General features: G+C 39.9%; 1 protein-coding gene across 1 annotated transcript in view; it reads left to right on the top strand.

The window, feature by feature from the left end:
• galnt11 (UDP-N-acetyl-alpha-D-galactosamine:polypeptide N-acetylgalactosaminyltransferase 11 (GalNAc-T11)) overlaps positions 1–16,388 on the top strand; it is a 388,126-nt gene that overhangs the window by 30,841 nt on the left and 340,897 nt on the right. The gene's annotated exons all lie outside the window — the stretch shown is intronic.

The following is a 16,388-nucleotide window of genomic DNA, read 5'->3' as shown; positions in this document are numbered from 1 at the left end:
CGATCTGATGGATAGATGAGAAAGACCATGGACAGAATCAAAAATGCATCATCTCCACAAAGCTGGAACCACTGGCCGTGGATGTTCTCTTGTCATGTCACAAAAGAGCATCCTGCCATTGGCATCGATTTGCACATCCTTCCATTGTAGGTTGGTTGTTAAGGTGCACTATGTCTCCATCTCACCATCTTGTACCATGGTCCATAGCTGATACCTTGAGCGCAACTGAGCGGTAAAGTGCATCAGCCGCTACATTGTCTTTTCCAGAAATGTGCATTGTTCTGGTAGAGAATTCCGAAATGAAGGACCACTGCTGGTGTTGTCAAGCTGACCAGAGCTCCGACACCTTTGAAACCGTGAAGGTCAAGGGTTTATGGTCTGTGAACCAAAAAGTAATGGAAATGATGGATGGACAAATATATTGCTAGGAGTTGTGTCAAAGATGCTGTATTTTTTCTCGTTCTCACGGAGGTGGTGGCTAAAGAATGCCAATGGCTTCCATTGTCCATCAACATAATGCTGCAAAGTGCACCTATGGCCACATCAGATGAATCTGTTGAAAGGGAGGTGGCTGTGTTTAGGACTGGGGGCAGCTGAGCATGTTTGCTTGAGATAATAGTTCCTTTGACTTTATGAAAGCATTTCGACCTTCGTCTGTCCACTGAATAAATTTAGCATTACCAGACAGCAGATTGAACAGAAGCTTCATAATGTGAGCTGCTGTTGGAAGGAATCAACAAAAAAAATTAACCATGCCCAAGAACTTTTGCAGACCTTTGACAGTGGTTGGCGTGGAATATTCAGTAATGGCGTTGATCTTGGAAGGCAGCAGAACCATAGCCTTGTCGGTGATTATATGCCCCAGTAATGCTATGGACTGTTGTTCAAAAACACATTTATCTGGATTGATGGTCAGTCCAAATTCTCACAGATGTCTAAAGAGTGTACGCAGATGTTCCATGTGCTCTTTTTTAGTTTTGCTGTCGAGATAAATGAAGACATTGGGCATGCCACGCCCTACTGCATCCATAACTTGCTGAAAGGTCTGAACTGCACTTTTTAATCCAAAAGGCATACATAAAAATTTGAACAATCCGAAAGGGGTAATTATTGCTGTTTTCGGGATGTCGTCTGGTTCCACTGGCACCTGGTGATATCCGCGCACCAAGTTCACTTTTTTTTTAAATTTTTTATTTTTCACACCATAAATCACATTAGCCATGATATACACTGTTTCTTTTTCACACATATACAGTGACTTTTTCTCCCCCCCCCTTTCCTCCCAAACCACCCCCCCACCCCCCCCCCTCTCATCCATTTTAGGTATACAATCTAGGTTGCATTAAGCTAGTCAGACAATGTTGTCATTCAACAAAATTACTCCAGAAATTCTACTGAGTCCATTCTTTTCTTTCCTTCTCCTTCCATCAACTTAGGTAATGTTTGTCCCCGGTAGGTTTTCGCTATTGTATTTAATGTAAGGCTCCTATACTTGTTCGAATATTTCAATATTATTTCTTAACCTATATGTTATTTTTTCTAATGGAATACATTTATTCATTTAAATTTAGTAGTTTCTTCCTTTTAATTTGGTTATGTATTCCATTAATATTTAAAGACATATAGTTCAGTGTAGCCCTTCTATATTTTGTTTATCTTCTCTTTCCGTTTTTCCATCATTACCTTTCCTCCTTTTCCATTTCTGTTTTCTTATTTTCAACTCTTTATAAGACAACATTCCTACAACATCCAACATTTTCCTTATTCTCCTATTTCTATCTTATTTATCCCCAATCTCCCCTTCACCTCCTGAGTTGTCCTTTATCCCTTGTCGGACAACCACATCTCCCCTCTCCATTTGGATTTGCGAATCCACTCGCAAGCGTCAACTGATTTTGCAGTGACCGCTATTTCCCCCCACCCCGCCTCCCCCAGAAAAGATTTCACTTTTCATATGTCACAAAGGTCACTCTTTTAATTCCCTCCTTATTCTCTCTATTCCATTACCTTCCCTTGTTAATTCTTGTCTGTACTATCTATATTTTCCTCTAAGTACAGATACATTCATGTATGCACATTGTCTCTATTCACTCTTATACCTCTTTACCCGCATACATATCAATCGTGATCATTTTTACTCTCATTACTTGTCTTCATCCCTCAGTCTATGTTTGTCTTTACCCACATACATATCAATCGTGATCATTTTAACTCTCATTACCCGTCTTCCTCCCTCAGTCTATTTTTGTAATTGTTCTGCAAATTTTCGTGCTTCTTCTGGATCCGAGAATAGTCTGTTTTGTTGTCCTGGAATAAATATTTTCAATACCGCTGGATGCTTTAGTATAAATTTATACCCTTTCTTCCATAAAATCGCCTTTGCTGTATTGAACTCTTTTCTCTTCTTTATGAGTTCAAAACATATATCTGGATAAATGAAGATTTTTTGCCCTTTATACTCCAGTGGTTTGTTGCCCTCTCTTACTTTTTCCATTGTCTTCTCCAGTACCTTTTCTCTTGTAGTATATCTTAGGAATTTTACTACAATAGATCTTGGTTTTTGTTGTGGTTGTGGTTTAGAGGCCAATGCTCTATGTGCCCTTTCTATTTCCATTTCCTGCTGTAGTTCTGGACATCCTAGGGTCTTAGGGATCCACTCTTTTATAAACTCCCTCATATTCTTGCCTTCTTCATCTTCCTTAAGGCCCACTATCTTTATGTTATTTCTTCTGTTATGGTTTTCCATTGTATCTATTTTTTGAGCTAGTAATTCTTGTGTCTCTTTAGTTTTTTTATTAGATTTCTCCAATTTCTTTTTTAAGTCTTCTACCTCCATTTCTGCTGCTACTGCCCGCTCTTCCATCTTGTCCATTTTCTTTCCCATTTCTGTTAAGGTCATCTCCATTTTATTTATTTTCTCTTCTGTGTTGTTTATTCTTTTTCTTAAATCCTTAAATTCCTGTGTTTGCCATTCTTTAAATGACTCCATGTATCCTTTAATAAGAGCAAGTAAGGCCTTCTCCTTCTTCTTCCGTTGTCTTCTCTTCCTCTCTTCTTACGGTTGCTTTCGATTTTTCTTTTTTTGTCGCCATCTTCTTTCCACCTTTATACTCACTTTTCTGTAACTTTTATTTCTGTGCCTTTGTGTTTTCCTTTGTTTTTCCCGACTTTTCTGGAGAGGGCTGGAGTTCACTGTCCGGCCACTACTCCATCACGTGACTCCTCCCACCAAGTTTACTTTTGAAAAGATTTTTACTCCATGCAGATTCACTGAAAAATCTTGAATATGGGGAATAGGGCAGCGATCCGGTATAGTGGCATCATTGAGCCATCTATAATCTCCACAAGTTCTCCACCTTCTGGCACATTTTTGGACTAAATGTAATGGAGACATCCATGGGCTGTTGAACCTGTGAATTATCCCCAGCTCTTCGAGTGTGTTCTCCAGAGGCAAGTGACGTGCCTTAGCATGAATGAGAGGACCCTTGGTAGAAAAATGGTGAGTTATTCCATGTTTCATGGTGGGGGTTAAAAACTGCAGAGTTGTAATTTCAGGAAAGTCTTCTACAAGTCTGGAGAACTTATCAACAGTCTTACTTAGGGCTTGAAAGCATAACGTGGGAACATGCGATTCTGCAAGGGGAATAGTTTGAAAGGTGGTACTATCCACTAGCCAACCCCTTTTAAATCCACCATGAATGAATGAGTTAAAAGGAAAACGGCCCCAAGTCGTGATATGACACTGAGGCCTCCCCTCAGTTCCCCTCGAACTGAACATTCATTTTTTTGGTGCCATATGTGGGTATGTTGGAATTATTGACTGCTGTGAGTTGGAGGTTAGGGGGTAGGATAATGTGTATCGAAACTGGTTGGTGGAAAAACATTAACCTCCGATTCTATGTCCACCAAAAATTTAAACATATAAAAGGCTCGTAGATTTTCAGCCAACCGTCGCAGCCTTTAACGTTGGTCAGCCAGGGAATTTCCTGAGAGCACACAGGGTGGCAGGCACCTATGTGCATTGACTCCCCAATGTTCGTCATAAAAATACCAGGTGGAACTGTCTGCCTGACTTGAGACATTGAGCTGGTGTGTTGAGAGCATTGGCTTGGGAAGCAGTATCAACAGCAGAGGTGATGGGTGCAGACAGCTGTGATGCAGTGAGATTGTCCAAAGACCTTTTGATTGTTTTTTTGCCAGCCACAGGATTTCTCCCTCTGCAGCTACTGCCCTGGGGTCTTCGAAAGAACTCTGTGATAATAAGAGTCTAATATCTTCTGGCATCCTCTCGGAAGAGCTGTTCAAATGACTTATCTGGCTATTGGCCAGATGCCAGGCACAGCATGTCGTCCATTAGTTTGGATGGGGTGTGGTCACCCAAATCCTCCATGTGTATCAGTCTGGTGGCTCTCTCTCTGTGGGACATGCCGTAAATTTGTAGCAAGAGCACTTTTAGAGTGTCATACTTGTGCACTCCAGGCTCTGGTGGATCGTGCAGGATGTCACTGACTTGGTTGGCAGTGGCTTAGTCCAAGGCACTGACAAGGTGATAATAGTGAGTCATGTCCACCTCAATCTTCCTGAGGTGAAATTGTGCCTCAGCCTGTCAAAACCACAGCTCTGGTTTTGTCAGCCAGAAGGGCAGTAGCTTAACAGCAGCAGCTGCAGTATCCATATGGTCCAAAAGCTCATTTTGGACCCATTGGGGTCACCAATTTGTAGCCACTGAAAACTTGGTGGCTGATGAACGCGAAATAACGTCACACACAGTTGTAGGTAAATCAGAACTCATTTACTTGAGTCACATGTGTATTCTTTTAAAACACTGAACCACGCACACCGTGGCATGACGTCGTGACATGACATCCCGTGCTGGTTCGCTAGACTTCTGGGAGTTGTAGTCTATCTATAGTGCCGCCCTAATGGCATTTTAAAACATCTATGATAAAGTTTAACAGAATATGTTTTAATATGGTGCTAATGTTCGATCCTAAGTTAATATCACAGAGCTGGTAGATGTTCACTCTCCAATTTTTATGTTCCATTTGTACCAAGAAGAAAAATTTCAGTAATGATACCGTATTTCACAATATTATTTCTTCTTTCCTAAAATTGCTGACTAATTCTTGGTCCAGTTGCCCAGTCCTGATCATCTCTCTAGAAACTGGACCATCATTTTCATGTGCCTGCCTGGTCACTGAATATTGGCAGGCTTGTTGCGGATGCATCTTGGCCAAGTCAAATCTTGTATTCTCCAAATGCATATTTTTGAATACGGGTTATTAGAGGTCAGGAAAAAAATCAACGGACTTATTTCCTTCTATAAATATCTTTCCCATTCTCACCCTTCTCCATCTCTGCAGCTCAAGAATACAGTGAAGAATTATACTTTAATTCATTAAAAACACCAACTGGGGATTGAACTTTTTAAAATCTGGCTCAGCTCTACTTCCGGAGATGAAGAACATGTGATGCTGATAGCCCCAGAAGAGTTAACTCATCGTCTGCTTTGGCAACTCAAATGCTCATCCAAATGTTTCCTAACTTTTGTGAGAGGGCCCATTTTCACCAGCTTTTCCCAGATATCAACCACCCTCTCGGTGAAAATAATTCTTCCTAAGATTCCTAATACACCTCTTCCTCCTCACTTTAAACCAATGCACTCTAACTTTAGATGTCTTTGCCACAAGGAAAGGCCTCTTACTTTGTACCAATCCTCAACTTGTGATCTATGTCAATATGAAAGTGTTTAGAACTCTATGGGAGAGGTTACTTATGAGATAATGGTGGTCTCGTAGGTTGTTAGGTTTTCAGTAAGGTTCTTGAATGCATTTCAATAACTGCCACAAATCCAGCATTATTTATCTAAGATCATTCTCTTGTGGTGTGTCTACACAAGGGCAGCAGGCACATGAGAACATCAACTTATGCACATTTTCCTCCATTTCGCACAACACCCTTATTTCAAAATATATCACTGCTTTTTCACTCAATGTAGCTGGCTATAACTCCTGAAATTAAAAAAAAACTAACACTGTGGCAGGATCTTCTCCAACAAGGCACCAGTAGTCCAAGACAATTGCTCAATGCCATTTTTGAGGGACAATTCTGGACAGTTAATAAAAGCCTCAAAATATTTTTTAAAAATTGTAGAACATTACAGCAGCGTACAGAGCCTTCAGCCCATGATGTTGTACTGACCTAAAGAAACCGACTCCACAACAATCTAATTTTTCCTAACCTCACATCAATAACCCATTTTTTCTTACACCTCTGTGCTTTTTAAAAATGTCCCTATTGTACTTGCCTCCACCACCACATTTGGCAATGCATTCTAAGCCCCCACCACTTTCTGAGTATCTCTGACATCTCCCCTAAACTTTCCACCATTCATCTACAAACTGGTATTCTCTGGTATTTGCTATTGTTGCCCAAGGAAAAACATGCTGAATGTCCACCCTATCTAAGCCTCTTGTAATCTTATACACTTCTTTTAAGTCACCTCTCATCCTTTGGCACTCCAAAGAGAAAAGCCCAAGCTTTGCCAACCTTTCTTCATATGACATATAAAAACTCATTGCTGGAGAAACTCAGCAGATCAAACTATCTATTTTATATAACAAAAATAAAGACACAAATCCAAAGTTTCAGGTGCCTAACTACATTTTGTCATACCTTGATGAAGGGCTCAAGCCCTAATTGTTGGTTTTGTATATTTATCTTTGCTAATATAAAGTACACTGCTTGACCTGCTAAGTTTCTCCAGTATTGTGTTTTTACTTCAATCACAGCGACTGCAGATTTTCATGTTTTACTTCATATGAAATGTTCTCCAATCCAGGCAACATGCTGGTAAACCTCCTCTGCACCTCTCCAAATCATCTATATCCTTCCTGCAATGAGGTGGCTTCAACTGAATGTAATACTCCAAGTGTGATCTAACCACAGTTTCATGAAGCTGCAACATTACTTCACAGCTCTTGAACTCAATTTCCTGACTAATGAAGGCCTTCTTAAACACCCTATCAAGTTGTATGGACTTGGACCCAAAGATCTCTATGTTCCTCCACATCTGCTATACTCCCCCTTCCAAAGTTCATCACTTCACATTTATCCAGGTTGAACTCCGTTTACAACTTCTCTGCCAAACTCTGCATCCTGTCTATATTCCTGTTCTAAGCCATGACAACCTCCACACTATCCACAATACCTCCAACCTTTGTGTAATCTGCATACATACTGACAGCACCCCACAGGATGACTGAATGAATGGCTATGTTTTACTGTAAAACTTTGTAAAAACATAATATGAAATTTACCTCCATACGTGTTAGAGTGACAACTGTTAGGTGAATGCCATCATGCTACTAGCAGGTCAAAGCAGTTTTTACTGGTAGCATAGCTGTTTGTAGAAATAAAAACAAACATTTTAGACTGGTCTGCTTGAGGCGTGGGAAGAGTTTCCTGGCTGACTTGCCAAGTACCTTTTTATCGTCCTCATGCAGTTGTGCTTGGGAAGCAAACACTTAATTTTTTTTGGCTCAAGAATAAATTTTGCAATCACAGAATTGAGCCAAAGTATATTCACATGGACTGGCACAAAGATGTAAAAAGTTGAAAGAATACAAATGTATTTTTTTTTGTGAAAAAGTACTCTTTATTGAATTTGTCAGCATGCACTATGTTCTGAACATCAACATTGAACAAAATAGAATTCTTATTAAATCCTATGCTTGGATCCGTCATTTATCTGCCACTGGAGCTCTTTGTATCCAAGACTAAAGACGCTACTCTTCTGTTTCCTTTAATTTACATCTGAAGTAATAGCAACACACACAATCATCATACTTTATAGAAGCGTTCTGAATTCTTCATCACCAGTTATTGTACTTGTCTGTTGTATTGAAGTGTAGTGCAGTGTGTATCTACACAATGAAGGCGTTCCCCTCTCAACTGATTTGTGGGATTCCACCAAAAATGGGGCAGCATTCACTGTCAAGCGTATCATCCACACTCTTCCTACTCTTGTCTTGCATTGTTTAACAAGGGAAAAGTATAAAATCTAAAAAAGGACATATTTAAAAAAATATTAATATGAAGAGGTTCTTTTCCTAAATTAATGTAAATTTATAAAAATGGTTCTTGGGATGAGTTATGTAGAGCAACTGGAATTGCTTTCTTCGGAACAGAGATGGCCTGGGGAAATTTAACAGATATATTAAAAATCTTGAAGAGTATGGAGATTAGAGAAAGAAAAGGATTCCAGAGACTAAAAGGTCTCTAAATAAAGAGCATAGGTTTAAGTTGACAATATAATCAAAGGAGACAACAAGAAACAACTTTTATACAATGAATGGTTAGCAAAGAGAACGTACTGTGTGACAATATGGCGGAGAGAAATATTATTTTTAGAAGTTATTTGAACAAATACTCTGTGAGAAGACCTCTTCAAAAAAATGTTACGAACTTAATGCTTCCTGTGCAAATATTCCATTCACCGGAATATTCGTGGCAGCAATATTTATCAATGCGTGGAACTATAGTTTATATGGAAAGATTCAGTCAGTTATTCCACTTAATTATTGTGAAACACAGAGAATAACAAAGACATATCCTGGCCTTTCCTGGCATCTATTCTTAAGGAAGCAGGTCACCAGCCAGTTTGCTTGTATCTGCGGATAAATGAACTGAAGTAAATGAGTTTTGAAATCTGCTTTCCACATGCTTATAATTGCAAATGCTCATATGTATTTTAATGAACTCCATTTCTTAAACTGTGTATCTTCGTGTATTTGTTAAGAATACTATGTTGAAACTATTGATGAGTGCCTTTATTTGTTAACAATTACATTTGCTGTATAATTACAAGGTGTTTCACAGATAGGCACATTGAAAACAAGAACCAAAATTAATAGAAACAAGAGGGAGAACTGTGTGACAAAAACATTGTGAAGGGTGTTGAATTAAGTGAGAATGGAGAGTTGGAGATTAGGAAGGAATTTCAGAATCTATGATTACAAGAGCAGAGAGAAAAGAGATGGCAAGGAAAATTAGGAACATTGACAGCACACCATTCGGCCCATTGTGACCATGCAAACTAGAAATGGACTTGAGGTTGAAAACAGCTCCATGCCCCATAGTTATTCATGTTACTTTTTGAATGTGGCAAAAGAGATTTAGAATTAACTGCAGCTGAGAGAAAATTGAAAGGTTAACATGAAACTTAAACCTCCATGCACTTGTTCTGAATGCAAATAGCAAGTTGAAATTTAAACAAACTCATTTGAAGTACATTGAATGTTACAACTTTTACATGCATAAAGTGTCACTTTGTAAAAGGCATTAGTTAGGTCGTGTTGAACTAGCATGAAGTCGATTTTTATCTGCAGCAAACTACATGAAGTTGCAAGTAACGCAAATTGTCTTATCGTTAGTGATTTACACTTTTAATGTACCAGAAACTCTACTCTGGAACCCTTGGTCCACAGAAATCCATCCTCCTCTGAGCAGCAGAAATATTCTTTTCAAGCATGGTGGGAGAGTTGTGGGAAATTGAAGCTGGAGAATTCCAGCAGCTCTCTGTAAAATGAAGTTTCCCTATGGGAAATGCAGTTGGCTGAGATTGCAAAGGTCATTTAATTAGCTGCAAATTAGTACACATCTTTATTTATTTTATCTTAGATAGAGTTAGTTAGATGGATCTGTACAGCAGATTTACAATGCTACACCATAGGAACTGCTACACCACTATATACTGGAGCAGAGAGTTTCAACCTCTAATCTTATAATAGTCATACAGCATGGAAACTGGTCCTCGGTCCACATCGACTAAAATGTCCCATCCACACTAGTCCACCTGTCTGTGTTTAGTCCATATCCCTCTGCCTATCCTATCCTATCCATGTATCCAGCCAATTTTTCTACTCAGAATCAGAATTTATTGTCATGAACTTGTGACAAAATTCATTGCTTTGAGGCAGCATTATATTCATGTAAACTACCTTACAAAATAATTAAAAATAGTGCAAGAAAAAGACAAAGGTAATGTCTATGGTTTATTATTCATTCAGGAATTTGATGGCAGAGGGTAAGAAGCTGTCCTTGTGCCGCTGAGTGCTCATCTTCAGGATCCTATACCTTTTTCCTGATGGTAGCAGGTGAAGAGGGCATGCCCTGGGTGGTGGGGGTCTTTGAGGATAGTGACTGCTTTCTTAAGACACCGTCTCTTGTAGATGTCCCCGAAGGAGTGAAGACTGGTGCCCATGATGTCACAGGCCAAGTTAACAATACTCAGGAGTTTTTTCTCATCCTGAGTGTTGGTACTTCCATACCAGGCAGTGATGCAACCAGCCAGAATGCTCTCCACTGTGCACCTGTAGAAGTTTTTGAAAGTCTTCAGTGACGTACCAAATCTCCTCAAACTCCTCACAAAGCATTGCATCAACATGGAGGCTTCAGGACAGATCCTCAGAGTTGTTGACACCCAAGAATTTGAGGTTCTTGATCCTCTCCACTTCTGGCCTCTCGATGAGGACTGGTTCATGTCCTGGTTTCCTCCTGAAGTCCACAATCATCTCCTTGGTTTTGCTAATGTTGAGCGCAAGGTTGTTGTTGTGACACCACTCAGCTGATCTGTCTCCCTTCTGTATGCTTCCTCCTTGCTGTCTGTGATTCGCCCAACTACAATGAAATAGCACCTACCTCAACCAACTAGTCTGGCAGCCCATTCCATACACTCATCATGCTTTGTATAAAAATGTAACCCTTCAGGTTCCTGTTAAATCTCTCCCCCTTATCTTAAACCTACAGTATGTACTCTGGTTACCAAATTCCCCTATTCTGGGCAAAATACCCATCTATTCCACTCATGATATTGTATAACAGAAATTTTGGGGGAATTTTGGCACAGTTTTTGTTGCAATTTTTAAATGTCATTGTGAAACCAAAGGGTTAACAATCGTACTAATCATGACTTTTTCTTGACTCGTCAAGAGCACAACTTTTTACCCCATAAACTTCACATTGTACAAAGTCTAAAAATTAATCTTTTCTCCAAGAATCTACATTTGTCAATTGTGTTTAAATATAATTTCTCATTTCTGTCTCTTACTTTATTGTATTGGTTTCTGTTTTTGTACTAATTTCTCCTCCTATCTGTTGAAACCTTTGTCACAGAAATATACAGCATAAAAACCAGGTTTTCAGTCCACCACTATTGGAACTAATATTCTCTATTTGTTTTGTCAACATAAAGTTACAATCAGGGTATATACATTGTGAATTTTGCTATGCAAAAGAAAATCCTTTGGATTGAAATAATCAGGAGAATGACTCGTTTTCAACATAATTTCTCTTTGTTCTGTATAAACATCCTGTCTTCTCAAATTAGCTGGTCTCTGAAGATCCAAGAAGACTCTGGGCTTCATTTGTGCTAAGTTAGTTATTTCTTTATCAGTAGTTACATAGTTCTAATTCCAAGAGATTTCTTGCCATAAATCTCAATTCCACATATATTATCACGTGTATCACAATTGATCTATGGCAATCCTATAAACTCAGCAGCGTTTGGAGTTGATGGAGGTTGGGGGGGGGGGGAAATAAAACACCAAGATCGGAAAATTTTTATTGGACCTGGCTGTTCCAAGGCTGTATATGGCATTAAGGGTACAGATGAGATGCACACTAATTAAATGACTGAATGGGATCAAGGCAGGGTGAATGGCTGCCTTCTAGTTCTATGCCCCAACAAATGCCATTCTCAGGGCTGCTGTGGCATTGTGTAAATTACATTCAAGTTTTAATAACATTGGGCTGGAAACTTATCGTCAGCTGCTTTAATTTCTCATGCCATTATCTGATCATTTTGGAGAGGTGTTAAGGTGGTCCGATCTTCATAGGAGTGGCCGAATGGCCTACTTTATCCTGTGATTGATAAAAAATCACCAACAAGATGTATCAGAATATGAAGTTTTACCACTGTGTTGCATAACTATGCTATTTTTAAATAAACTATTTTGTAAGTTTCTGTGATGTACTGCTGTGGCACCTTTCACCAAGGGGCCAATAGTTAGATGTCATCTTTGAGTGGTATTTTCCTTCTTGGCACACTTCATGTTTACAACAACTGTATTAAACTTTGGGGCAGTCAGCATACTCAGTGGAAGACACTATTGCACGGTGGAGAGAGGGAATAAGCTCCAACAGTCACAAGCCTTTATTTTGCTGGGAGTCCCTTTCAACTGTAGAACTGTGGGCTGAGTAATATCCTAAAAATGAAAGAGAGAAAATGGACTCAGATACACATCACTGCTGTTCAAAGATTTGCCAAAAACAAAAATAATAATTCAAAATTAGGTGTTACAATTTGATGTTTTGTCTAAGATGGACCTTTTTACATGCATCCTATTTTTTTTAACCTTAAAATGTTTATCTGAGGGTTATGATAGATTTGATGTTGACTGCATTCCTGGTCTGGCTCTCCATCCCATGGGATGATGATGGTTCCTTTCAGTCAGTTTGTGGGTACCCCACTCCTCCGAAAGGGACAGCGTCTGCGTGACTGGATCTCCTTTCCGTGCTTCACGGCATGGCATTCCTGGTGATGAAGCAATAATTACCAAGTGAGAGACAAAATTCTCTTGTGCTTCCAGGACTAATAGGAAGTTTGTCTTCCCTTACTAAGACATGTCTGATCAGATAAGTAATGGGGGGGGGGGGGGTCAATATTTAAAGGAAGGATGGTGGAAAGTGAATGACAAGATTTAGACCTGGAGATGGAGGACTCAACTGATATGAACACTATTACCACAGTATGGCTTAAGGATTGAAAGAGGTTAAATTCTAGAGCATGGTCTATTCATTTGAGGATGTGTTTGAATCCCAACGAAGAAATTTTAAATAAATATAGATTTGAAAGTGTTGCTAATTGTGACCAGAGTAAAACACGAAAGTCTGCAGACACTGATTGAAGTAAAAACATAATGCTGGAGAAACTCAGCAGGTCAAACAGTGTAGCAAAGATTAAGATACATACCAACATTTGGGCTAGGGCTCAGCCCAAAACGTTGGCTATGTATTGCTAATCGTGACCAACTTACTACCAGACTGTCATGTAAAACAAAAATGAATCTGGATCGCTAATGTTGTTCAAGGGAGGAATTTTACCATCTTGTATACAACACCAAAACCATTGCAATATTGTTGATCTTTAAGTGAAAAGCCATGCAAACCACACAGCTTACGGATTTGAGATTTGCGCTGACGTACTGTTGGGGCCCACATCCCTCTCCCTGGAAGGCTTCCTGACATAGGCTGGCCAGCGGCTGATCGAGACAATGAGCAGCAGGGGGAAGTGATCAGGCATCAGCACATAGAATCTAGCTGCACTGGAGTCTAAAATCAATGGGATAGTGAAATATCACCTTGGATTTGCTTGGCTCAAAAAGGAAAGTGTACCGAAAATTGGTGGTTTGTTCCCAAATGTTTACTTTTAATCCTTTTCTGTTGCCCCATTGGGGGAGGGAATTGAGGTCTTCACATTCACCCAGATGTCCTCTTACTGTTCCATATTTGTCCCTGGTAACTGCCAAAACTTGCATAAATGCATTTGTCATTCAATTGTTTGAAGCTTTGTATTTCTGATCTATTACTTCCCTTAATTCGTTTTCTTCTGTTTCTATGTATTAACTTGGGTGGCGCGGTTAGCGCAACGCTATTACAGCGCCAGCAACCAGGGTTCGAATCTGGCACTGTCTGTAGGAGTTTGCATGTTCTCCCCCGTCTGTGTGGTTTCCTCCGGGTGCTCTGATTTCCTCCCACCCTCCAAAACTTAATGGAGTGTTTGGGTGGCATGGGCCCAGAGGCTGGAAGGACCTGTTGCCCTGCCGTATGCCCAAATTAAATTAAATCTTCACCTCCACTCCTTGCAGACATCAAGATACTGTTGGAAAATGATCAGTGGAGGTAAAGAATGATAAAAAGTGATTTCTTCAAGACTGAATCCAAATATAAAAGTAGTTGAAGGAGGGAGAATCTAATGCAAATTCTTTTATTCAAAGATTGTTCTCCCCATATTAAAAGCCTCAAATGGAAGAAATAAGTCAACAACAGAAAGAACGGCACCGCACTAAAACTTCATTAGTCTACCTCTCTTGGGGCTTTGGTCAATGCTGGATTGGCAGATATTAGACTCTTGCATTTTATTCCAATTAATACTAGAACATGGAACACTGCAACACAGTACAGGCCCTTCAGTTATATATTCCTACCAAAAAAATACTAAACCCTTCCTACCTCGTAACCCTCTATTTTTCTTTCATCCATGTGCCTGTCTGAGAGTCTCTTAAATGCTCATAATTTCAGCCTCCACCACTACCCCTGGCAAGGCATTCCAGCATCCACAACTCTCTGTGCAAAACACTTATTCCTGATGTCGCCCCTAAACTTTCCTCCCTTCAAATTGTAGAGATGTCTCCTGGTGCTTGCTGTTCCTGTCCTGGGAATAAGGTGTTGGCTGTCTACCTTATCTAAACCTCTCAGAATCTTGTAGACCTCTATTAAGTCACCTCTCATCCTTCTTTGCTCCAAAGGGACACGTCCCAGCTCTGCTAACCTTGCCTCATCAGACTTTTTTGATTCCGACAACCTCCTGGTAAATCTCCTTTGTACTCTCTCCATAGTTTTAACATCCTTTCAAAAATGAGGTGACCAGAACTGAACACAATACTCTGTGTGGTCTTACCAGAGATTTGTAGAGCTAAAACATGACTTCCCAACTCTTGAACTCAATCCCCTGACTAATGAAGCCCGAGGATCCCATAGGCCTTCTTAGCTATCCTATCAACCTGAGCAACAACCTGGAGGGATGTTCATCCACACTCTTAAGTATTTGACCATTAACTCTGTATTCAGCCTTCTAGTTTGACCTTCCAAAATACTTATCCAGATACACTTCTAATTCCAATTATGTAAAAAAGATAAAATAGAGTTAAGTCATAATTTTCCAGCCAACCAGGGAGCCTAAAATGAGTGACAGGAACTGAAGCCCCGTTATTCTAGAGAATATGCTAAGTTAGAGGCCTAGTTATACAAAATGGAACAGGCCCTTTGGCCCATCTCATCCCTACTGACCAAGTTTGCATTCTAGGCAAGTCCCATGTGACTGCATTCTGAGCCCTTCCTATCCAAATGTATACTGAACCCACATCTATAGATTCCTCTGGCAACTTTTTCCAGATACAGACCACCTCTGAGTGAAAAAGACACCCCTCAAGATCCTATTTAATCTCTCCCCTCTCATCTTGTTCTATGCCCTCCAATTCTAATATCATCCATCATGGGGAAAAGTCTCAGAACATTCATTTAATCTACAATATGTCGTGATTTTATACATCTCTTTAATGTCGCCCCTCGGCCTCCTATATTTCTGGGAACCGTTTCCTTTAACCCACACCTCGAGTCCTGGCAACATCCTGAAGAATCTCCTCTGCACCCCTTCTAACTTACTGATATCCTTCCCATAACTGAATAACCAGAAAAGCATAAGACCACCCTTAAGTGTGGTCTCACAAACCTCATATTGCTAAATCATTAGGCCCCAACTTCTGTATTCAATACCCTGTTCAAGGAAGGCAAGTATAGCAAATGCCTTCGTCACTATTCTGTCAACCCAAGTCATCACTCTCATGGAACTCTGCACTTGGACCATTGCTTCTCCAACACATTCCAGGGCTCTGTCGTTTATTGTGTAAATCCTGCCCTTATTTGACTTATCAAAGAGCATGCAACATCACACTTGTGAAAGTTAAATTTAATTTGTCACACCTCAGACTCATTTTCAAACTGATCTATATTCTGTTGTAAAATTGGGCATCCTTCCTCACCGTCCGCTACGCCTCCAATTTCGGTACCATCTGCAAATGTACGAATCATACCAATTACATTGTCATCCAATTCATTAATATGGATAACAAACAACAGTGGACCTACACCAAGCCCAGGGGCGCACCACTCGACACAGGCCTCCGATAAGAAAAGCAACCCTCCACTACTACCCTCCTACTCCTTCCATCAAGCCAATCCAATTGGCTAGATCATCTTGGTGTATTAAAGGGAGCACAGAAACTGGCTCTAAAGGCTGTGTACGGCCCCTCACCCCAAGTCCAAAGCACTTGAATGATAACGGTATGTTAAAAGAGATGCAGGAACAACATTGATGAATCAAATGCCAAACCATCAATTTTTCTAAAACACTGGAGAGCAGATTATCGGAGTTAAATTTCATTCTTGCAAACTACTGCATACCTTGAAGAACTCAACTAAAAATTAGAAATATAATGACATTGCTCAGCAGTTAATGCAGTAACTAATGAGGGAGAAAATGAATAGAG

This window comes from Narcine bancroftii, chromosome 1, assembly GCF_036971445.1.
Source record: "Narcine bancroftii isolate sNarBan1 chromosome 1, sNarBan1.hap1, whole genome shotgun sequence".
NCBI classification, from domain to species: domain Eukaryota; kingdom Metazoa; phylum Chordata; class Chondrichthyes; order Torpediniformes; family Narcinidae; genus Narcine; species Narcine bancroftii.
The sequence above is the reverse complement of the archived record's forward strand: the minus strand, read 5'-3'. Positions and strand labels throughout refer to the sequence as shown.